The sequence below is a fragment of the Podarcis bocagei genome (assembly GCF_964188305.1).
Source record: "Podarcis bocagei genome assembly, chromosome: 16".
NCBI lineage: Eukaryota > Metazoa > Chordata > Lepidosauria > Squamata > Lacertidae > Podarcis > Podarcis bocagei.
In genome coordinates, this window is record NC_138142.1 from 7,042,012 (window position 1) to 7,061,886 (window position 19,875).

General features: G+C 44.0%; 1 protein-coding gene and 1 long non-coding RNA gene across 3 annotated transcripts in view; both read left to right on the top strand.

Moving 5' to 3' along the window:
• Window positions 1-19,875, top strand: part of LOC308575780 (transmembrane protein 132C-like) — a 300,534-nt gene that overhangs the window by 184,994 nt on the left and 95,665 nt on the right. The window lies entirely within an intron of this gene.
• LOC308576081 lies at window positions 285-7,421 on the top strand. Its single transcript, XR_014003066.1, has 2 exons — window positions 285-396; window positions 7,270-7,421. It is a non-coding gene; the product is annotated as an uncharacterized lncRNA (long non-coding RNA).

The following is a 19,875-nucleotide window of genomic DNA, read 5'->3' on the forward strand; positions in this document are numbered from 1 at the left end:
ACCTGGGACCTTTTGCAAGCAAAGCATGGGTTCTGCGACTGAGCTACAGCCCTTCCATTTAGAAATTATGCCCAATTGCAGCTTATAGACCTCCCCTCCTTTACCACTGTGCCTAATCCTCTCCAAACCTAAATTGTGCCTTGTACATAGGAGTATCTCCCTTTGGCCATTCTGGACTGACTGCCAAGCCATTTAATTAGATCTGGGACAGATGGAATGAAAAGAAGCTTCAGTGCCAAGGCTCTTTGGAAGGGTGTTGCCTTGGAGATGCCATGGAAGCTGTCCATGTGATTCTTGATCTGGGGCTGCTTGTTCATGCATGCAGATGGTCGCCTGAAGCCACAGGTGTCAAGTGATGACCATGCCTGCAGGAACGTTGCTGCTTGTGCCTGCCTGGTGAGAGAAAGAAAAGTATCAGGGAAGGGTGTATGTGAATTTTCACCCATCCTTGGGTGGGAAATAGAAACCTTAGTGAGAGAACCAGAATTATTATTATTATTATTATTATTATTATTATTATTATTATTATTATTATTATTATTATTATTATTATTACCCCGCCCATCTGGTTGGGTTTCCCCAGCCACCCTGGGCAGCTTCCAGCAAATAATTAAAATACAGTGGTCTGTTAAACATTAAAAGCTTCCCTACACAGGGCTGCCTTCAGATGTCTTCTAAAAGTCCGATATTTGTTTATTTCTTTGACATCTGGTGGGAGGGCATTCCACAGGGTGGGGCATAAATAATAAATAAATAAATTATTATTATTATTATTATCATTATGAATTGGAAGGGACCCCAGGGGTCCTCTAGTCCAACCCCCTGCAATGTAGAAATCACAGCTAAGGAACCCCTGGAAGATGGCTAGCCACCTTCCAGTGTAGTCCACTGCACTATCAAACAGCTCTTACCACCAGAAAGTTCTTCCACGTGTTTAATTAGGATCTCCTTTCTTGTCATTTGAATCCTTTGGTTTGGGCCCTACCCTATGAAGCAGGAGGAAACAAGCTTGCTCCATCTTCCCTGTGACAGCCCTTCAGACATTTGAAGATGGCTATCGTATCACCTCTAAGCCTTCTTTCCTCCAAGTCTCTCAACTGTTCCTCATAAGGCTTAGTTTCCAGACTCTTTAACCTGTCCTGTTATGTCACCAAGAGTGTTGCCAGTTTTTTCCCCTAACCTCAGTACAGATCAAAAAGAAAATGTTGCTGGTTTCCTGAGAGAAGAAAAATGTATCATTATTTGCTTTTAAATGTTGTGTGTCCTGTATTTGTGTTGAATTTTTACTGGTCTGTGACCATAGTAAATTGCCTGCCTTGCAATGCAGGTGTGTGTGTGTGTGTTTGTGTTTGTAAGCCACTTAGAGGTTATTCTGGCATTGTGGTATATAGTCGTACCTTGTTTTGTGACTGGGATCCATTTCGGAGCCCCGGACACTAGGCAAAAAGGACGCACGACAAAGTGCCACTCTGCGCATGTGTGTAGAGCAGTTTGGACTTCTGCGCATGCGAGAAGCGCAATTTAGTGCTTCTGTGCATGCGCGAGCGGCAAACCTGGAAGTACCCCATTCTGGTACTTCCAGGTTTGCTGTGGATATTCGACGAAATGAGGCAGACTTCAATGAGGCAGACTCAAAACGAGGTACCACTGTATAAGTATATGAAATGAGTGAATAAAATAAAATCACTACCCCTCTTGAACAAACAAGCACTGAATAATATGACCACTGCCAAGTTCCCTTTTAGCCCCTGCTGGTCTTTAATTCTGCAATTTTACAACCAAGTTGTCAAAGTTGAGCACAGGGGTTCTGGGTACAGGGGGCAGAAGGGGCTTCAGCACCCATCAGCTGCATGGCAGCTGAGACAAGTGAGGGCGATCTTTGCTTTCACTCGTCCCAGCCTCTGCCCGGGAGTCCAGGAGCCAGGCAGGGGCTGGGACAAGGAAGCGTGAAGATCACCCTCCCCATGTCCTGCCCCCACCCGGTGCATGCCAGGTGGAGTCACATGGCTGGGTCCCCTCAATGTGGGGCCCCGGTTAGAGACCCTGTCTGAGCAGCAGACGGGAAGTCAGAGGAGAGCCAGAGAATGCTCCAACCAGCAACTCTCTACATGGAGCGGCTTCTGGTTGTGTCTCTGTCAGAGAAACTCTCCGCACATTTTGCTACACAGAGAGTCTTTATTTCTCCCAGAATTTGGCACATCATCTGACCTGATAGCCATCAGAAAACCCAGCATGCCAAGGAAGTTAAAATCCATATGGAAGAACTCATCTATCACAGCCATATATGTGTAGGTTCTGACAACTTAATGCCATCTGTCAGAATTTCTCCTTCTAGAGAAATGATTTCCTACCCAGAAGAAGATTCTCTACATTATAAAAAGCCTTAGGGTTATTACTATTGGTTGAGACTTAATCCTTTGGCATGAGCAGCTGTATCATCCTATCAATTATTTCTAAACTGAATATTGATTGCTTGCTCTTATGCAAGTTTAGAACCGAACATGGAGACAGAGTCACGGCTGTGGAGCAAACTTTGATTTGTTTCCTTTGCCCTCAAGGAGACTGTGACCTTGTGTGATGCTGACAACACTGGAGTTGTTTTTTTAACTCCTGCCCCCATCTAATCAGGAAACATGAACCTTTCCCAGCATGTGTCCAGGACAGCTAGTGAAAAAGTTGCTGCATGGGCTTTATCCTGCCCCCACTCTCAGTAGGCTTTGCTTGTGGTGCTGTGGTGTAAACCACTGAGCCTTGGGCTTGCCGATTGGAAGGTCGGCAGTTCGAATCCCCACAATGGGGTGAGCTCCCATTGCTCGGTCCCTGCTCCTGCCAACCTAGCAGTTCGAAAGCACGTCAAAGTGCCAGTAGATAAATAGGTACCGCTCCGGTGGGAAGGTAAATGGCGTTTCTGTGCACTGCTCTGGTTTCGCCAGAAGCAGCTTAGTCATGCTGGCCACATGACCCAGAAAAACTGTCTGGGGACAAACATCAGCTCCCTTGGCCAGTAAAGTGAGATGAGTACCACAACCCCAGAGTCATCATGGCTGGACTTAACTGTCAGGGGTCCTTTACCTTTACCTTTTATCTCCAATGGGTAGAATCCAATTGGTGCTCCTAGCACTGCTGGCTTCAGCAGAGGTGCCTACTAATGGAAGAAGAGAGGAGATTATTATTGGTAATTCTCCCTCCTCTTTGCAGCCCCCAGAACCTTCCCACACATAAAAATCTATTTTGGTGGGTTACAGGACCTTCCACAACAGATTTTGGAAGGAGTGTTGTGAGCTGCAGGGAGGCAGAGGAGTTGGCAAAGATTGTCAGTGGACACCTCCATTGGAACAGAAGCCTTTTGCACTCACAGAAGGGCACCAATGTATTTATTTGTTTGTTCTTTGCAGTGATATCCCTCCTTTCCTCAAAGCAGCACAAGGTGCGGCACACCATTCTCTTCAACTCCCTTTTATCCTCACAGCAACCCTGTGAGGTAGGCTAGGCTGAGACACTGTGACTAGTCCAAGGTCACCCAGTGAGCTTCATGGGTCCTGTTCCAACACTCTAACCACCGTACCATTGACTGTTGGATAGCACCCAGTGACCCGAGACAACAGTTGTCCATGCTAATGCAACTGAGGGCCATAACAGAAGTGATACCCCTGGAATCTTAGTGGTTAAACGTTCAGGATATATTTTTATAAAGGAAATAGACAAAACATTTTTTAAAGTGTTGGTTTTTAAATTGTGGGGTACAGCAAACCCCCTTGGTATACGCTATAATAACCAAGATGGGTTATCTTCTGGTTTTAGTATGAGGGTAAACTTGGGTAAAGGGACGAGGGTGGCGCTGTGGGTTAAACCACAGAGCCTAGGACTTGCTAATCAGAAGGTCGGCAGTTCGAATCCCCACGACGGGGTGAGCTCCCGTTGCTCGGCCCCTGCTCCTGCCAACCTAGCAGTTCGAAAGCATGTCAAAGTGCAAGTAGCTAAATAGCTACCGCTCTGGCGGGAAGGTAAACGGCATTTCCGTGTGCTGCTCTGGTTTGCCAGAAGCGGCTTAGTCATGCTGGCCACATGACCCGGAAGCTGTAAGCCGGCTCCCTCGGCCAGTAAAGCGAGATGAGCGCCGCAACCCCAGAGTCATCCATGACAGGACTTAACTGTCAGGGGTCCCTTTACCTTTACATTTAAACTTGGGTAGTTGGGAGACTCAGGCAGAAATTGGACAAATAAGAAAGATTTGTTTTACAGAACAAAGTCATTGCAACAAATGATGTGTCAGGAGATAATGTTCATTTAGGAAACACTTAAAGTAAGCAACTGAAGGACTTCCGGGTTAGCGCCTCTGGTAATGGCTGAATTCCTCTGACCAGGAGGAATTCGCTTCGTGGAAATTAGGGTCTGACCGCCACGGCGAAGGCGGGGACCCACAAAAAATCACAGGCGTGGGATTTGGCTGGCACCTTTTGCGCCTCCCCTACTCACGGGGAAACCCGGTTTCTGGGATCCGGAGCGACGTGGGGTGAGTGGCGCGGTGCTGCGAATTGACTGCTTCTTTCACAGAGTGAATCCGCATTGCTGTTGCCGGAGAGCGTTGACTTTTTCCTGTGGACAATTCGATTTTAAAACAACTACCCGTGAGTAGAATGGGAAATTGGATTTTTAAACCTCTTAATTTGGTACCGAAACAGGGAGGTTTCAAACAGGAAGTCCGCCTTCCCCTTTTGTAAATAGACTGGAGCAAAAAAAGCTGCAAGGTAAAGTCTTGGAAAGCTTTTGATAAAGGATTAAACTTCCATCGGCTAAAATCATCAAACCCCCCTTGGAAGCAGGAGCAGAGGGGGGAATTTTTAGACTGCGCAAGCCTGCAGGAGAGAGTGAAGAAAATCAAATTACCTGGAAACGGGCTGCTAGTAGGACTGAAGTTTTGGATATGTTCATTGACTGTGAATAGATCGTTTGTTGACAGTAAGTTAAAGAAGAGAAATACATTGTTTCCATTGTCTCCTTCTGCGTTTAAGAAGGAGTAAATGTAATTGAAAATTGAAACTAACTTTATTGTTTGAATTGTGCTTAAAAGGATTGATACAAATAGAAATTGTTTCCCCCTAGAGGAAGCCTTTGAAATTGTTACATGAGCTGAGTGGGGAATTTCCAGCTGTAAGACAAGACCGTGAGAACCTGGGATTGACCTTGGACTGTTAAGAATGTTGACAGAAGAAGCCTTAGTGGTTGCATTATGTAAAATTAATGGCCCACTGGAACAGCTCCATAGGAAGACGGATGTGACGATTATAAAAATTGATAACTTGGAACAAAAAGTGACTAATTTTGGACAAAAAGTGAATATTAATACAGAAACTATTCAGGAATCAATACAGGGATCTACCTTGACATGGCAAATTGAGGAGAAGGCGGGGGAGAAAGTTGTTAGAGCCCCAGCCTCACAGATGCAATTTGATGACTATAAGTGGGTGCCTTTTATGATGGAATCTAGACAAAGTCAGACTTTGAGGACTGGAGCCCCGCTTGGACTGGAGAAGGAAAGTTGGATAGATCCCTTCATGCAGGGATTCATTGCCTTTTGGGACTTGGACTTGGGCCAGGAGGAGACTGGAGTTGTGGGGACTGCTAGACTTGGAGGAACTTTGAAATACGACTGGAAATACCTTGTGAATTTTAGTTTTAACTATGGAGATCTGGCTGATTTGTCGAGAAGGAATAAAAACATTGCTAGGTGGGAATTTCCTCGAGATTTACTTTTCAGCATCAGAGGAAGGAAAATAAGAACAAGATCAGGAGAAGACAAAGTAAAGTGCATGTATAAACATGAAGAAGATTCACAGAAGGGACTTGGAAAAGAGTTAAGAGCCTCGGACAGAAGATCACCAGGTTGATGGACTATATGGAATTGACGGAAATGACTGGCAGGATCCGAGACCAGGGAGAGGAGACGGTGGAAGAATATTGGAAAAAGTTTAAAATCTATATATGGAAATAATGTAAAATTAATGAATGTTAGAAAAATGTTGGAAGGAAATTATATGGCTTTAGTAGAAATGCTTTAAGGAATTAAGCATAAATAAGTATTATAATTTTAATGGAAAATAAGGTTAAAATATGTTAAGATAATCATATGACAGAAAATAGAGAAAGATGGAAAAGATTTGCTGAAACAATTAATAGAAATGGAATACAAAAAGGGAGGTGAGAGGAGGTCGATGAAACAAGGGAATGAAAGAGAGGATATTGAGATGGTATGATGTGTGTTTTTTGAACTGTTTTTGTTTTTGCTTTGTTTAATGTGTTAATGTTGTGTTGTGTATTGTTTATATATTGTATTGTATGTTTTTCTTCTTTTTTCTTCTTTCTTTTTTGTAAGGTTTAAAAACAATAAATATTATTTAAAAAAATAAAATAAAATAAGCAACTGAAGTTTAAAAGAAGCTGTGTGTTTAATACCTTGTTTAGAAGCCTGTAACATCCACTAGATTTGGTATAATTATTATTTATTATTACTATTACTACCACTATTGATAATTATGATGGGAGTTACAGTCCAGTTACATCTGGAGATCGGGGTTGAAGTGTGTGGCTTTAGTGGTTAATTAGGACCCCAGAGATCTGGGTTTAAACCACTGCTTGACCTTACTAGCTGACCTAGGGCTAGTTGTGATCTCTCAGTTTAAACTACCTTGCAGGGCTTTTGTTAGAAAAGAATTAGAGAGCCTTCTGCTGGCCTCAGCTCCTGTTCAATTTTCTTTGCATTATATGCTTCTGGATATTTTCCGCCTGTAGGAAAACGACTTTTCAGACATGACAAATGTCACCTCACCTTCTTCCATAGCAGAAGCAGATGTTCAAAAAAGAGAGGGAGAGAGATGTAAGAAGGCAGAAAACAGTCTTTTAACTGCCAAGACTCTTCTGAACTCTCCTTCTGTAGTTAAGAATATCGAACAGCAATCAATACTAGTGAGAGGACTATCTCTCCCATTTGCTGTTTTTCAATCTTTCCAGCTAACTGTTATGACTGCAAGTCAAAAGCTCTTTTAATATCCTATTTATATGGGGAACGTTTTATTAACTCGGAGAGACAAGTCAGGCCTGCTGATTTTCTTTTTTGTTTTCCTCGAGGAAATAGTAAAACATGACAGGTAATTTTGTAAATTTAGACAGTCAGCAAACATCTGTTGAAGATGATAATGTCTGAGTGGTTTTGCTCTTTCCACCGAAACTTAGTTACATTCGGTTTGCGATTAATTTTTCATTGTCTTCCAGTTAAATGGGAACTGCTTACACAGCTGCCTCCAATAGAACCATCTTTGTTTCCCATCCCCTGCCAGATCATAAAAGTTGGGTGCAGGCGGGGACATCAAAGGCACCTCCGCATGGAAGAGAATGCAGACAGTAAATTCACCTACGGGTGTGCAGTTTTGTTTTAAGTTATTTAGTCTGATAAATTGCCTATTGCATGGTGAGGTATGCAGCCATATGTGTTCCAGAGTGGAAGTCATTGCAAAGGTTTTTTATTTTTTTCTGAGTTGAGGCATAGGTAAATAAAACCACACAATACCTGCAGCTTTTAAAAAATATTTTATTCAGGGCTTCTGAGAACTACATGGAGACAAATGATTCTTTAGCTGTAATTCCTGCATTTCAGGATGTTGTACTAGATCAGGCATGGCCAAACTTGGCCCTCCAGATGTTTTGGGACTACAACTCCCACCATCCCTAGCTAACAGGACCAGTGGTTAGGGATGATGGGAATTGTAGTCCCAAAAACATCTGGAGGGCCAAGTTTGGCCATGTCTGGACTAGATGAACCTTGGGTTCCCTTCCAACCCCTTGATTCTGAGATGATTTTTTTGGGAGTGGGGGTAGGGGGAAGAGAGAATTGAGACAACCAGCAAGCATAAACCTCTGCTCTCAAGGACTGTTGTGTGGTGTAAGAGAGAGAAGCTCAGGCTTTTTACTTAGTACTAGGGATAGAGGGAGCTGTCAATTTCAGTTTCTCATTTTTCCAATCCTCATTCGGTACTCCATATTCCTGCAGCAATTTGAAGATTTTTTAAAAAACAAACATACAAACAAAAATCCTTTTGAAAAGCCATCAGCATTTTAGTTTTATTTTTTCCTAATGAATACATTTTTTGTATGCAGCTTTTACTAAAATGCACTTTTTTGCAAGCAATTTTCCCTAAGCCAATGCATTTTTATGTGTCTCCCCCCCCTAATATGTATATCCATTTTATGCACACATTTTTCCTAATATAATGCATTTTTTAAATACATTTTTGGGTTGGTGGAGGAACCAATTCACAAATTTGGAGAAGTGTGAGTTTTGAAGGATGTCTGCACTTTGGTTTCCCTCCTGGTTCAAGGAATGCAAATTGGGTAGTTTCTTATTAATATGCCAACAAACTCAGTGTTCCCTCCCATCCTGACTTAGTGCTATTTATTGTTTACTTATTTGAAAGCATTTATATACCACTTAATTTTTCCAAAATATCTTAAGTGGTATACAGTCTAAAAAGCAATCAATATAAAAGTTTTTTAAAAATTAAAAAATTAAAACAAAAACACAACCTAAAACCAGTAAAATAGCGATATAAAAACACATAAAAGCATATGCAAGCAAATACAACAGAAATTCAGACTTACAAGTTACTTATCACTTAATATGTACAGAATCAAATGCAGATATTTAAAAAAAACCTCCCCAAAAATTGCCTTCTACTAGCGATGGAGCAGAATTTTCTTCCCTCTGTGTTTGTGGTTCGAGGACCCGACCCCCGCGAAGTGAAATGAAGACACAAGGACACGTGATATAAGGTTGATGGGCTAGAAAAGGCCACAACTTTATTGATTACAGCAATGAAAAGGTATTGGCTTAGGCATTGGATTGAAACAAGTGGGTTTATTCACCAGTAGGTGGAGCCTGTTGATGCTAATCCAACTATAGGCTCACCCCTGCTGTCACCGAGGGTCGTGCCATGGCCTCCCGCCAAGCAGGCATCGGACTCGTGACGGGGCGACGACAAGGAATGAGGCCAGGGAGAGGCTGGCGCTGCAGCAAAAGGCTGCTGAACACGCCCCCTCCGCGGCACCTGGTTGGGTGGCCACCGGGGGGGGGCGTGAGCGCCAGCCAGGTGAGCTGGAGGCAGGGGCCACGCCCCCTGCTGGGCGGTGCTCGGGCTCCCGACCACAACCACTCCCCTCTCTTTCAGGGAGGAGAGTCTTTCTTAGTAAATTGATCCCATTTGCACATCTTGGGCTAATACACAGACTGGAAGGTTTTTTATCCTCCAGATTATGCAGTTCTCTGAATTTTGTAGTAACAGTTTTCACCTCCTGCCCCCCTTCCTCAGCATGGTTAATGATTAGAGATGGTGAGGGTTGTTGCTGAAAACATCTGCAAGGCATCAGCGTAGGGAATCCTGGACTAAGGAGACATGGCAAGGCTCCATCTGCATTATACATTTAAAGCAGTATCATACCACTTTACACTGTCAGAGAGCTACAGTTCCCAGAGTTTCCTGGGAAGAGGGGTTGATTATTAAACCACTCTGGGAATTGTAACTATGTGAAAGGGGTAGGGGGTCTCCTAAGAGCTCTCAATGCCATTAACGAACTACAGTTCCCAGGATTCTGGGAGAAGACATGAGTGTTTAAGGTGGTATTATACTGCTTTAAGTGTACAGTGCAGATGGGGCCTAAGATGCTATCTCACCTGGATCAGAGAAAATGGATTGTCTCCTAGCACTCATAAAGTTCACCAGTCTTTCCTTTCACTTTGTATTTTCAGCACGAGGTGAGGGCTGTTGATGTTTACACGACTAGTGATGTTTAAGCCCTGTTCTGACCTTTTATGGGATCTACTTTTGACATAAATGTCAAGTTAACAACTCAGATCAGAGCTCTGGACAAGCACATCAAGGAATATATTGATAGAAATCAGCAAGGAGCTTCGTTATTTGAATGATCTGATCTTTGGAACTGTTTCCACCCCTTCCCTCTCAATTTCTCATCAACGTTACCACCTACTTCTATGAACTTTTCTGGGAGGGGAAAAATAGCTAATGACATATTGATTCCCGCCCCCCCTTTTACAATTTTTGGCACTTTATGTACATCTCTGGACAGGGGTGAACATAACAGCCTCCTTTAAAAGAGAGAGAGAGAACATTCTAAAGAGGATGGTAAAAGTAATTCGTTTGCAACATTCTTTAAAAAGTTTGCATCAAAGAGAACTCAACTCAAGGACAGACATTTTGAATGCAGTTGCCGTTCAGACTCTGCCTCTCCCAGTTAGGAGGATCTGGGACCATGAGCTGGGAAGGAACCCCTGCTTCAGACTTTGGAGGTCCACTACCAGTCAGAGAAGACAATACCAGGCTCAGTGGATCAATGACTCAGTATAAGGGAGCTTCATGTCCTAGGAAAGGATGATAGCTGTGTGGTGGAACATGTTTGTGGCATGCAAAAGGTCCCAGGTGCTGGCATCTACCTTTATTTAAAAATAAAATAAATAAAGATCAGCTAGGGCTGATGGGAGTTGCAGTCAAACAATAGCAGGAGGACCGCAGGTTCTTCTCATGGAACTTTGGAGTGTCAGGCATAGCCCTATTGGCTTTAGCCCAAACGTAGCAGAGTTTTCCTGCACAGCGAAGAAGCTAGTTGCGGCAGTAATGACTAGTCAGCTAGACTCAGAATAACTATTTACAGGATTTATTAAAAAGGAGAAATAAAACCAGCAGAGTTTCTGCATACAAATAAAAGCAAAATAAACCCTCTCTTTCTCTCTCTCAAAACCATACACAGCACTTCTAACTCCTAACACACCTCACATCAAACTGTGCTAGCAATCCCTAGATAACAGAGTTGAGTGCTGCTCGTTAACCAATCAGAGTGAGTAGTTTCTAGGTCAAGCAGACCTGGGCTTTCTGCCAAGAGTAAATTGCCACCAGCTGGAGTTAATTGGTGAAGCTAGAATCTGCAAGTTTCCCACGAGAACCAATTAACAGAAACTGAAACCGAAACTGAACACCCCCTCACAGATTCTGCTGAACAATTAACTCCAAATACACCTATGTAGGAGATTATTTTTCCAGCAAACCTAAACCCTTGCACATTCGCTTGTTCTTTATCTTTGCCAATGGTTTAGTTAACACATCTGCTACATTTTCTTCACTTGACACATAAGTACAGGTGATTACATTGTCTTGTACACAGCAACGTACATTTTGGTATTTTACAGAGATATGTTTTGAACGCGATTTGAAGCCCTCTGTTTTACTTAAGGTTATACAAGCTTGATTATCAATGTAAACTTGTACCGGTTCTCCACAATTTACATTTAAATCTGCCATCAAATGCTTGAAATAAATCACCTCGTTGCACAATTCACTCAATGCGGCGTACTCTGATTCCGTTGATGACACACTTACAACGTCTTGCTTGCGTGACCGCCAGCTGATTAAAGCTCCACCGACCATTATGACTAGTCCTGTGACAGATTTTCTATCTGGCAAATTTCCCCAGTCACTATCACAGTAGCAACTCAACATTTCGTCCTCTGAAGAATTTAATTGTAACATATAGCCAATTGTCTGCTTGAGATATCTCAGAACTTGTTTTACCCCTTTCCAGGCATTTAGTGTGGGTTTTGAGACCAATCTACTTAATATGCCTACTGCATAGCTAATATCAGGTCTGGACCACTGTGCTATATACAATAAACTTCCAATTACAGAGTGATATACATCAGGGTGTTCAAATTCAGGACTCTCATCTATATGAAGTGTTTTTATGAAACCTGGATCCATAGGCACCGCTGCCCCTTTGCAATCCTGCATCCTGTATGTAGTCAGTAGTTGTTTAACTTTGTTCTGCTGACTAATTAGGCAGCTGCCATCTTGGGCCCAGCACACTTCCAACCCTAGATATGTCCTAACCGGGCCTAAGTCTTTTGTACACCCACCTGCAGCCTACAATCTTTGCCCCCTCAGGCGCTGCTACTGGTGTAAAAACCTTGTGCTCATTCAGAGAGAACATCTCTTCCTCCATTGCCAGTTTCCAGAGATCTGCCTCCTTTTTTGGTAACTTTAACACCTCCTGAAAACTCTTGGGTTCTGCACTTACACTAAACACATTTGCAGTATCAGGAGAAAAACGCACTGGAGGCACTCCTTTGTTTTGTCTTTTAGATCTTCTGGGAGAAAATTTTTCTTCTGACCCACTTTCCTCCTCAGAACTACGACCTCTCTTTTGTTGCTTAGCAACTGGTCTTCCACTTTCTTGAGAGCTCTTATCTGAACTTTCCTCCCCCTCAGACTCTGACTCCCTGTGTCTACCTTCAGAGTCATGAAGCTCCTGGGAAGGTTCAAACCAAACCTCAGTATTGGCATGTAGTCTCTCCCAGCCACTATGTTCACAAAAACTGGCATTCCTGGAGATCACAATGCCATTCGTCCCTTCAGCAAAACGGAAACCTTTTCCCAGCTCCTGGTAACCCACAAACACTAACTGTTTGGTCTTAGGATCTCCCTTCTTTCTCATTTGTTTCGGAATTAATACCCAGGCTTTTGATCCAAACACATGCAAATGGTCAATTTTAGGTTTTTTCTGAAACAATTTAAAGTACGGGGTTGTACCTATTGTTTGATGAAAGAGCCTATTTTGGAGATAACACGCGGTGAGCATGCTCTCCCCCCAATAAGACATGGGCAAATTAGCATCATCAAGCATGGCAAACATCATATCTTGTAAAGATCTGTTTTTTCGCTCTGCAACGCCATTCTCCTCTGGGGAAAAAACATTCGTTTTCCTATGCCCAATGCCACGCTTTTGCAACCAATCTTTAAAGGCATTTGACATAAATTCGCCACCTCTGTCCGTCTGAATCCTTTTGAGTTTAACAGACAGAAATCTTTCCACAGATGCCACCCAGCCTTTAAACTTAGTGAACACGTCACCCTTATTTTTCATGGGAAAAACCCAAGAATAACGCGTGGCGTCATCCACAATTGTTAGTGAAAAACGCGATCCACCCCTGCTTACAGCAAATGGACCAATTACATCCATGTGAACCAGCTGTAGCGGTGACTCACTAACTCTGTCACTTCTGGGGTAAGAGACTCTGTGGGTTTTAACCTTTTTACACACATTACAATCAAGGTACTTGTTACAACTCTTTAAATTACCCCCATCAGCCAATTCAGACATTTTTAGTACACTTTTCCAGCAAGCATGCCCCATTTTCCTATGCAATAAGTGCACACAGTTGTCATGTATAGCTTTGTTATTCACTGCAGGCTGAGATTTACTGACTACTGCTGCAACTTGAGATCCTGCTTTAAGCCAAAACAAGCCTCCCTCTGACTTAGCAGTGCCTAAAATCTCACCAGCCTTCTTAATAATGCAACTGTCTCCTTCAAAATACACTTTAAACCCAGCTTTTAGCAAACAATCTACAGACATCAGATTGCTCCTTAATGACGGCACACAAAGTACATTTTGCAGGCATTCACGAAGACAAGGAACAAAAACTGCACCCCCTGAAATCACTTCGGAAGTACTTCCGTCTGCTAAAGCCACCTGGCTGCGCTGTGCTGAGTTCTTGGAAACAAACAATTCATCTGAATTCACGATGTGGCGAGACGCTCCCGAATCGACCACCCAGACCGCTTGTTTCTCATCAGCAATCTTGACCTCGCCGGTCACCAGCTGAGCCGACTGTTTTCGTTTGAAGAATTTCTTTTTACACTGCTGCTGCTGCTGATCTCGTCTCTGCTCCTGCACCGGCCACTGAGACTTGACCAACTCCGGACATTGTCGTTTTAGATGCGCTGAAGACCCACATCGGAAACAACGCCTAACAGCAAATGCTGACTCCTCACCGGTACGCTGCTTTTGCTTCACCTCTGGCACGGCATGAGAACTCCTTCCAAACCGCCCACCTGTAGAAGCCTCTGCAGCCTCCGACCTTTCTTGCCTCTTCTGCCATTCTTCAATCAAACGCCCAGTAACGTAACTGACTGATAAATCACGCTCCTGTATGCCTTCTAGAGACAAAACTAAATTATCCCAGCTTTCCGGGAGAGAACTCAAAATAATAGCCACCTTCTCCTGCTGGTCTAATGCACAGTCTCTTTCCTGTAGCGCAGCAAACTTTAACTGTAAACTGTGTAGGTGTTCCTGCATTGTAACCCCAGGCTGTAACATTGCCTTGTACAATGCCTTGCGAATGAACAGCTTGGAAACCGCTGTCTCACGCACATGGAGTTCTTTAAGTGCTTGCCACACACCTCTAGCTGTCTTGATTCCCCTCACATATGGCAACTGGGAATCTTCCAGCCCCAAGACAATTGTGGCCCTTGCTCTTTGGTCTTTATCGAGGTCTTCATCATCAGGCTTCGTAGGAAACTTACTCACCACTTGCCAGAGACGATCCCTCTGCAGCACTGCCTGCATGCGTTCCGACCACAGCAAGTAATTGGAGTCATTCAGACGCTCAAAAGCCATCTGAACTGGTTGTGAGGCCATCTTGAGAGCGATGTCCCTGGAACCCGGAACCAGCTACTCACGACCACCGAGAGAGAAAACAGGAACCACAGCACCCAGCACTCACACGCTGCAGCTGTTGTCCTTCTGTCCGCTGCGTCACCAGCTCACCACGGTCAGGAACCAGCCAGGAACAACAACCTCTGGAACTACTGGAACCAACGCCGTTGATGCTGACACCACCGCAACTCAGGCTGGCAGCACAATGCCCATAACCTCATGGAACTTTGGAGTGTCAGGCATAGCCCTATTGGCTTTAGCCCAAACGTAGCAGAGTTTTCCTGCACAGCGAAGAAGCTAGTTGCGGCAGTAATGACTAGTCAGCTAGACTCAGAATAACTATTTACAGGATTTATTAAAAAGGAGAAATAAAACCAGCAGAGTTTCTGCATACAAATAAAAGCAAAATAAACCCTCTCTTTCTCTCTCTCAAAACCATACACAGCACTTCTAACTCCTAACACACCTCACATCAAACTGTGCTAGCAATCCCTAGATAACAGAGTTGAGTGCTGCTCGTTAACCAATCAGAGTGAGTAGTTTCTAGGTCAAGCAGACCTGGGCTTTCTGCCAAGAGTAAATTGCCACCAGCTGGAGTTAATTGGTGAAGCTAGAATCTGCAAGTTTCCCACGAGAACCAATTAACAGAAACTGAAACCGAAACTGAACATCTTCATCCTTGGATTATGCAGTTCTTAACATTTCCCTCTCTGGACTGGATCTTAGGAGGAAACACTGGGGGAGATTTTTTAAAAATATTATAATTACATTTCTATTCCACCTTTCCTCCTAGTGATTCAAGGAGTATACATGATTCTCCTCCATCTCAGTTGTACCTTCACAACAACCCTGTGGGGAAGGTTAAGCTAAAAGATGATTGGCCCAAGGTCACCCAGTGGATGGGTGAGCAGAGATTTGAACTCTGCTCTCCAAGGTCCTAGCCCAGCACACTTAACCACTATGCCATGCCGACTCCCTTCTGAAATACAGTGGTACCTTGGTTTGCAACAGCTTTGGATTACAATCGTTTTGGATTACAACCACAACAAACCCGGAAGTGTGTGTTCCTTTTTTTGGATTACAACTCATTTTTTTGGATTACAACCCTTTTTTTGGGGGGGGGGAGCCCCATTGGTGAAAGCGCGCCTTGGGTTACAACCTGTTTTGGTTTACAACCGGACCTCCGGAACGGATTATGTTTGTAAACCAAGGTACCACTGTAGTGAAGAATATAAAATAAGCCTTTGCCATCTCAAAGTGTCATCTCAAGAGGAGACGTTGGCCATTGTATTGGGCACATGCTGGCAGTGCTGGAAGGCAGCAGCCAGAAGTGAATGTAGCAAGGTGAAGAGATTGAGGCAATTTTATTTAAACACTCTCTACTCTCCAGCATGTTTTTGATGTCTCTTCTAATACCCGTTTTCAGCTGAGCTTACAGAAAGAGGCCATTCCATTTACACCTCCAATATTCTCAGTTCTGTGGCTTGTCACAAATATCTTTGCACTTCCAAGCAAAAACTGCATCAATAATTACAGAAGTTGGAGGTGGCTGCCCCCCCCCCCCCCACTGCAGTACGAAAAGCACAAAGGGAGAGAGCAGGTGAGAGAAAGAGGGGTTGTTAATTCAAATACTGACTGCTGGATTTTCATTTGTCCTGGCTTTCTCATGCTCTCTTGCATCCATCTTCCGTTATGATTTGGGGCAGATTTGAAATATAATTTGTTTGTCCATGGATACTGTTTAACTCCTTCTGCTGCTCATTGCAGGAAACCCATGGGCAAAAGGAGTACATCATTTGTAGCAAATTATGAATCTATACCTACCTACCTATCATATCTCTGTCTGTCTCTCTCTGTCTCTCTCTCTCTTTATCTCTATCTCTCTCTCTGTCTCTCTCTCTCTATCTCTATCTCTATCTCTATCTCTATCTCTATCTCTATCTCTACCTCTACCTCTATCTCTCTATCTCTATCTCTATCTCTATCTCTATCTCTATCGCTATCTCTATCGCTATCTCTATCGCTATCTCTATCTCTATCTCTATCTCTTAATCTCTTATCTATTCATCCTAGGGCTGAGTCAAAATGGCTCCCCCCAGTGGTGGCTGCTCATTGGGTTTGGTGGGACAGAAGACAGGGAGACCAACAGTACGTGGTGTCAGAGCCAATGATAGGCAGAGCCAACTAATTATTCTTTTGCCCCCATCTTCCTCACTGCTGAGCGCAACAAGGGCAAAACTGAGATGAAAGAGAAAAATCTAATAGGCACTGCCTCCTCCTATAGACTGCTTGTTTATTAGAAGGGAGAAAGGTTGGAGCTGGTTTGGGGGCAGAATGTGGTTGGCAGAATAGTGCTTCATTCACCCTGACAGACTCCCAAAGCAAGCTGCAAAGTGGAACACTACATTTTGGCAATTTTGGGGAGACCCAATGTACAAAATATTCACTCCGCTTAGTATAACGGCAATAGCAAACCTCATGCTCCTGGACACCTTGTCTATTTTTAATTCTATGGTTAACCAATTAGATGTCATCCTGGGGGGTATTTAGTATTGCCGTCACTCTGATTTGTCTTCCAGTGCCATCATGTAATCTAAGCTCATTGGCCAACTGTCTTAAAGCCAAAGGAGAGTGAGGTTCATGCTTCCTCCTCTTGCTTTGGCATCTGGTGAGTAAAAAATTAAGCAAATAACTGTGTCCAGCACAAGCAGGAAGCATTGTCCAATACTTCCATGACCATGAATAGATAGTCAAAGTAATTTTTAAATGTGATTGGGGGAGTGTGGTAGGAAATCCCACTCTGAAAGGCCCCCCTTTGAGCCAAGAAGGTTGACTAATAAACTTCTGATTCAACCCTAATCCTTCCAGGCTCAAAGGCAATATGCCTCTGAATACCAGTTGGTGGGAATCCCCAGTAGGGAGAGGGCTATTGGACTCAAGCTCTGCTTATGAAGAATTGAGAAGTGGGGATCTATAATTTCAAAATATGGGATCTCTAGCAACTAAAACCTGTTCCCTGTTACTTGTGGTTATGCATCCCAATTATAGTATTAGAGAAGCAAAGTGCTTAGATGTGTCAAATATTCCTAAATATAGACATGCACTGCGTGGCAATTCCCCTCCCCCATGTGAAATGAAGACACAGAACACATTATTTAAGGTTAATGGGCATAAAAAAGGGCCACAACTTTATTGATTACAGGATTGAAAGGTACTGGCCTTAGGCATTGGCTCCTATTGACTACCCGGCATGGGGACCGGGAAGGGTTATCCACAAGCTGTGAGAGTCCTGTTGAAGTACGCCAACTAGGATCCCACGGGTGTCACCACTCAGGGGCGTGCCGGAGGCCCTTACCTCCCTAGGTTTCGGACAAGGCAACGCCCCCCCCCCCGGAGTCCTCTACCGGACTACCCTTTTCATTGGGGGAAGGTGATGGCGCTTCCTCCCCCCCTTCATCTGCATAACAATTACCCCTGCCAATGCCTAACCGCCAATACTGAGGAAATTGTGACGTTTGCTACGAGGTAGGCGAAAAAACCGAAAGGCCGGCAGTGCGCCAAGTTGGAAAAATTCCTACCAGGCCCCTTGCGGCGACCAACCTAGGTCATACCTAGCTAAGCCTAAAGGGTGGGTGGGATGGGAAAACCGGTGAGCTGGAACAGAGGAAAGAGGGCGGTCCCCAGGCGCGCCTGGCCTTAAATGGGCTAGGCCACGCCTCCCTAGCCCGCCGATTGGCGGGCAGGGTCGCAGGCGCACCCGGGGATTCCCTGTTCTCGCGGGGGCAAAAGGCCAGCCCCCGCGTGTGTGGGAGGGGCAGCCCGCAACCCCCTCTCCTCGCGAGTTTGGAAATGGCTTTAACATTAGATAGATTCAATGCTTTGCCCTCTGCAATATTTCAGGATATTTCACCTTATACACTTTTAATGTTTCTGTGGGATTGGAGAAGTTGCATCTGTGACACGTCTTACTAAACTGTATGTTTTGAGCACAGATCAGATGAAATTCAATGAGATCTAGAGGATTCCTTAAATGAGCTAATTGGGTGTTTTATCTTGGTAAATAACAGATATCAGATTGTGGTTTTCAAAGAAAAGGAAAGAAAAATGCAATGAGCAAAAGATTGGTGAAGTGCTGATTTAGACTTCTTTCCTATACTATGGGGTGGTAAACCTCAAACCTAGGGGCTGAATGCAGACCCCACTGCCCCCGGCCTTTCTGTCCAGCTGTCAGAACTTTCCCCAGGCACAACCCATCCCTGCTCTTTCAGTACACCCTCCTCTTGCATGGCTGGAATGTAGCCAGCTGTAGAAAGGTAGGAAGATTCATGTGTATTGCTTGGCCCCTTCTGCATCTGGACCTTCTCCCATTTTCCTCCATCTCCACCTACCACTGCTCTGCTACCTGAGGAAGGTTTGTTTATTCCCTACATTTATATGCCACCTTAATTCCAAGGAGCACAAGGTGGCATGTGTGGACGGTTCTCTTCCTCCCTGTTTTTATTCTCAAAGTAACCCTGTGAAGTAAGATAGGCTGAGAGACAGCGACTGGCCCAAGGTCACCCAGTGAGCTTCATAGCCAAGTGGGGATTTGAAACTCGGTCTTCCAGGTGCAACACTCCAGCCGCTACACCCCACTGGTTGCTCACAAAGGAATGCTTCCTTCAGCCTAGAAGACATCTGTTATCATTCCCCAGGATATCTGAGTCAATATGCATAGGTTGGAGGGGGAACTCAGAACATGGGTAGAGAAGGTGACGTGTTCTTGCGCTGGGTCCTTGTGCTAACAGGACAACTCATTTGGGTGAATCTAAAATCCCCAGGTGCACCCCATCTTTCAGGATAGGCCCTCAGTATTATTGACGATGCACAGATTTCAGTTGTCTTTCTTGCTATGTAAAATTGCTTTACTTTTTGGATGTGCAAAGCAGAGGCAACAGTGACTCATTCAGAACTATACTCTGAATGTAGTTTTCACCTGAAAACTATACTCTTCTAAGTGAATTGTACCCTGTTTCCAGGAATGCTGAGACTGAAGTACATCTGCTTTTCTCCCAACCTCTCAGAGTTTAGAATAGTGTTTCCAAGAGTAAATAAGAACACAACGGAAATTGCTTTTCTGAGAAAAAGCTGGGTTAGCAATGAAGGTGAAGATTTGGCAGGCGGGGGGGGGGGGAGTTCTTTCTTCTTTACAATTTCCCAGCTTTCAATTCATTTTTATTCATGTTATTATCTCTACTTAGAAAATGAAATTGTAAGAACTATTCTCCCCCCACAGTCTACATGCATGAAAAGGGTTCATCTCTTAGCTTGAGTTCTGCTACT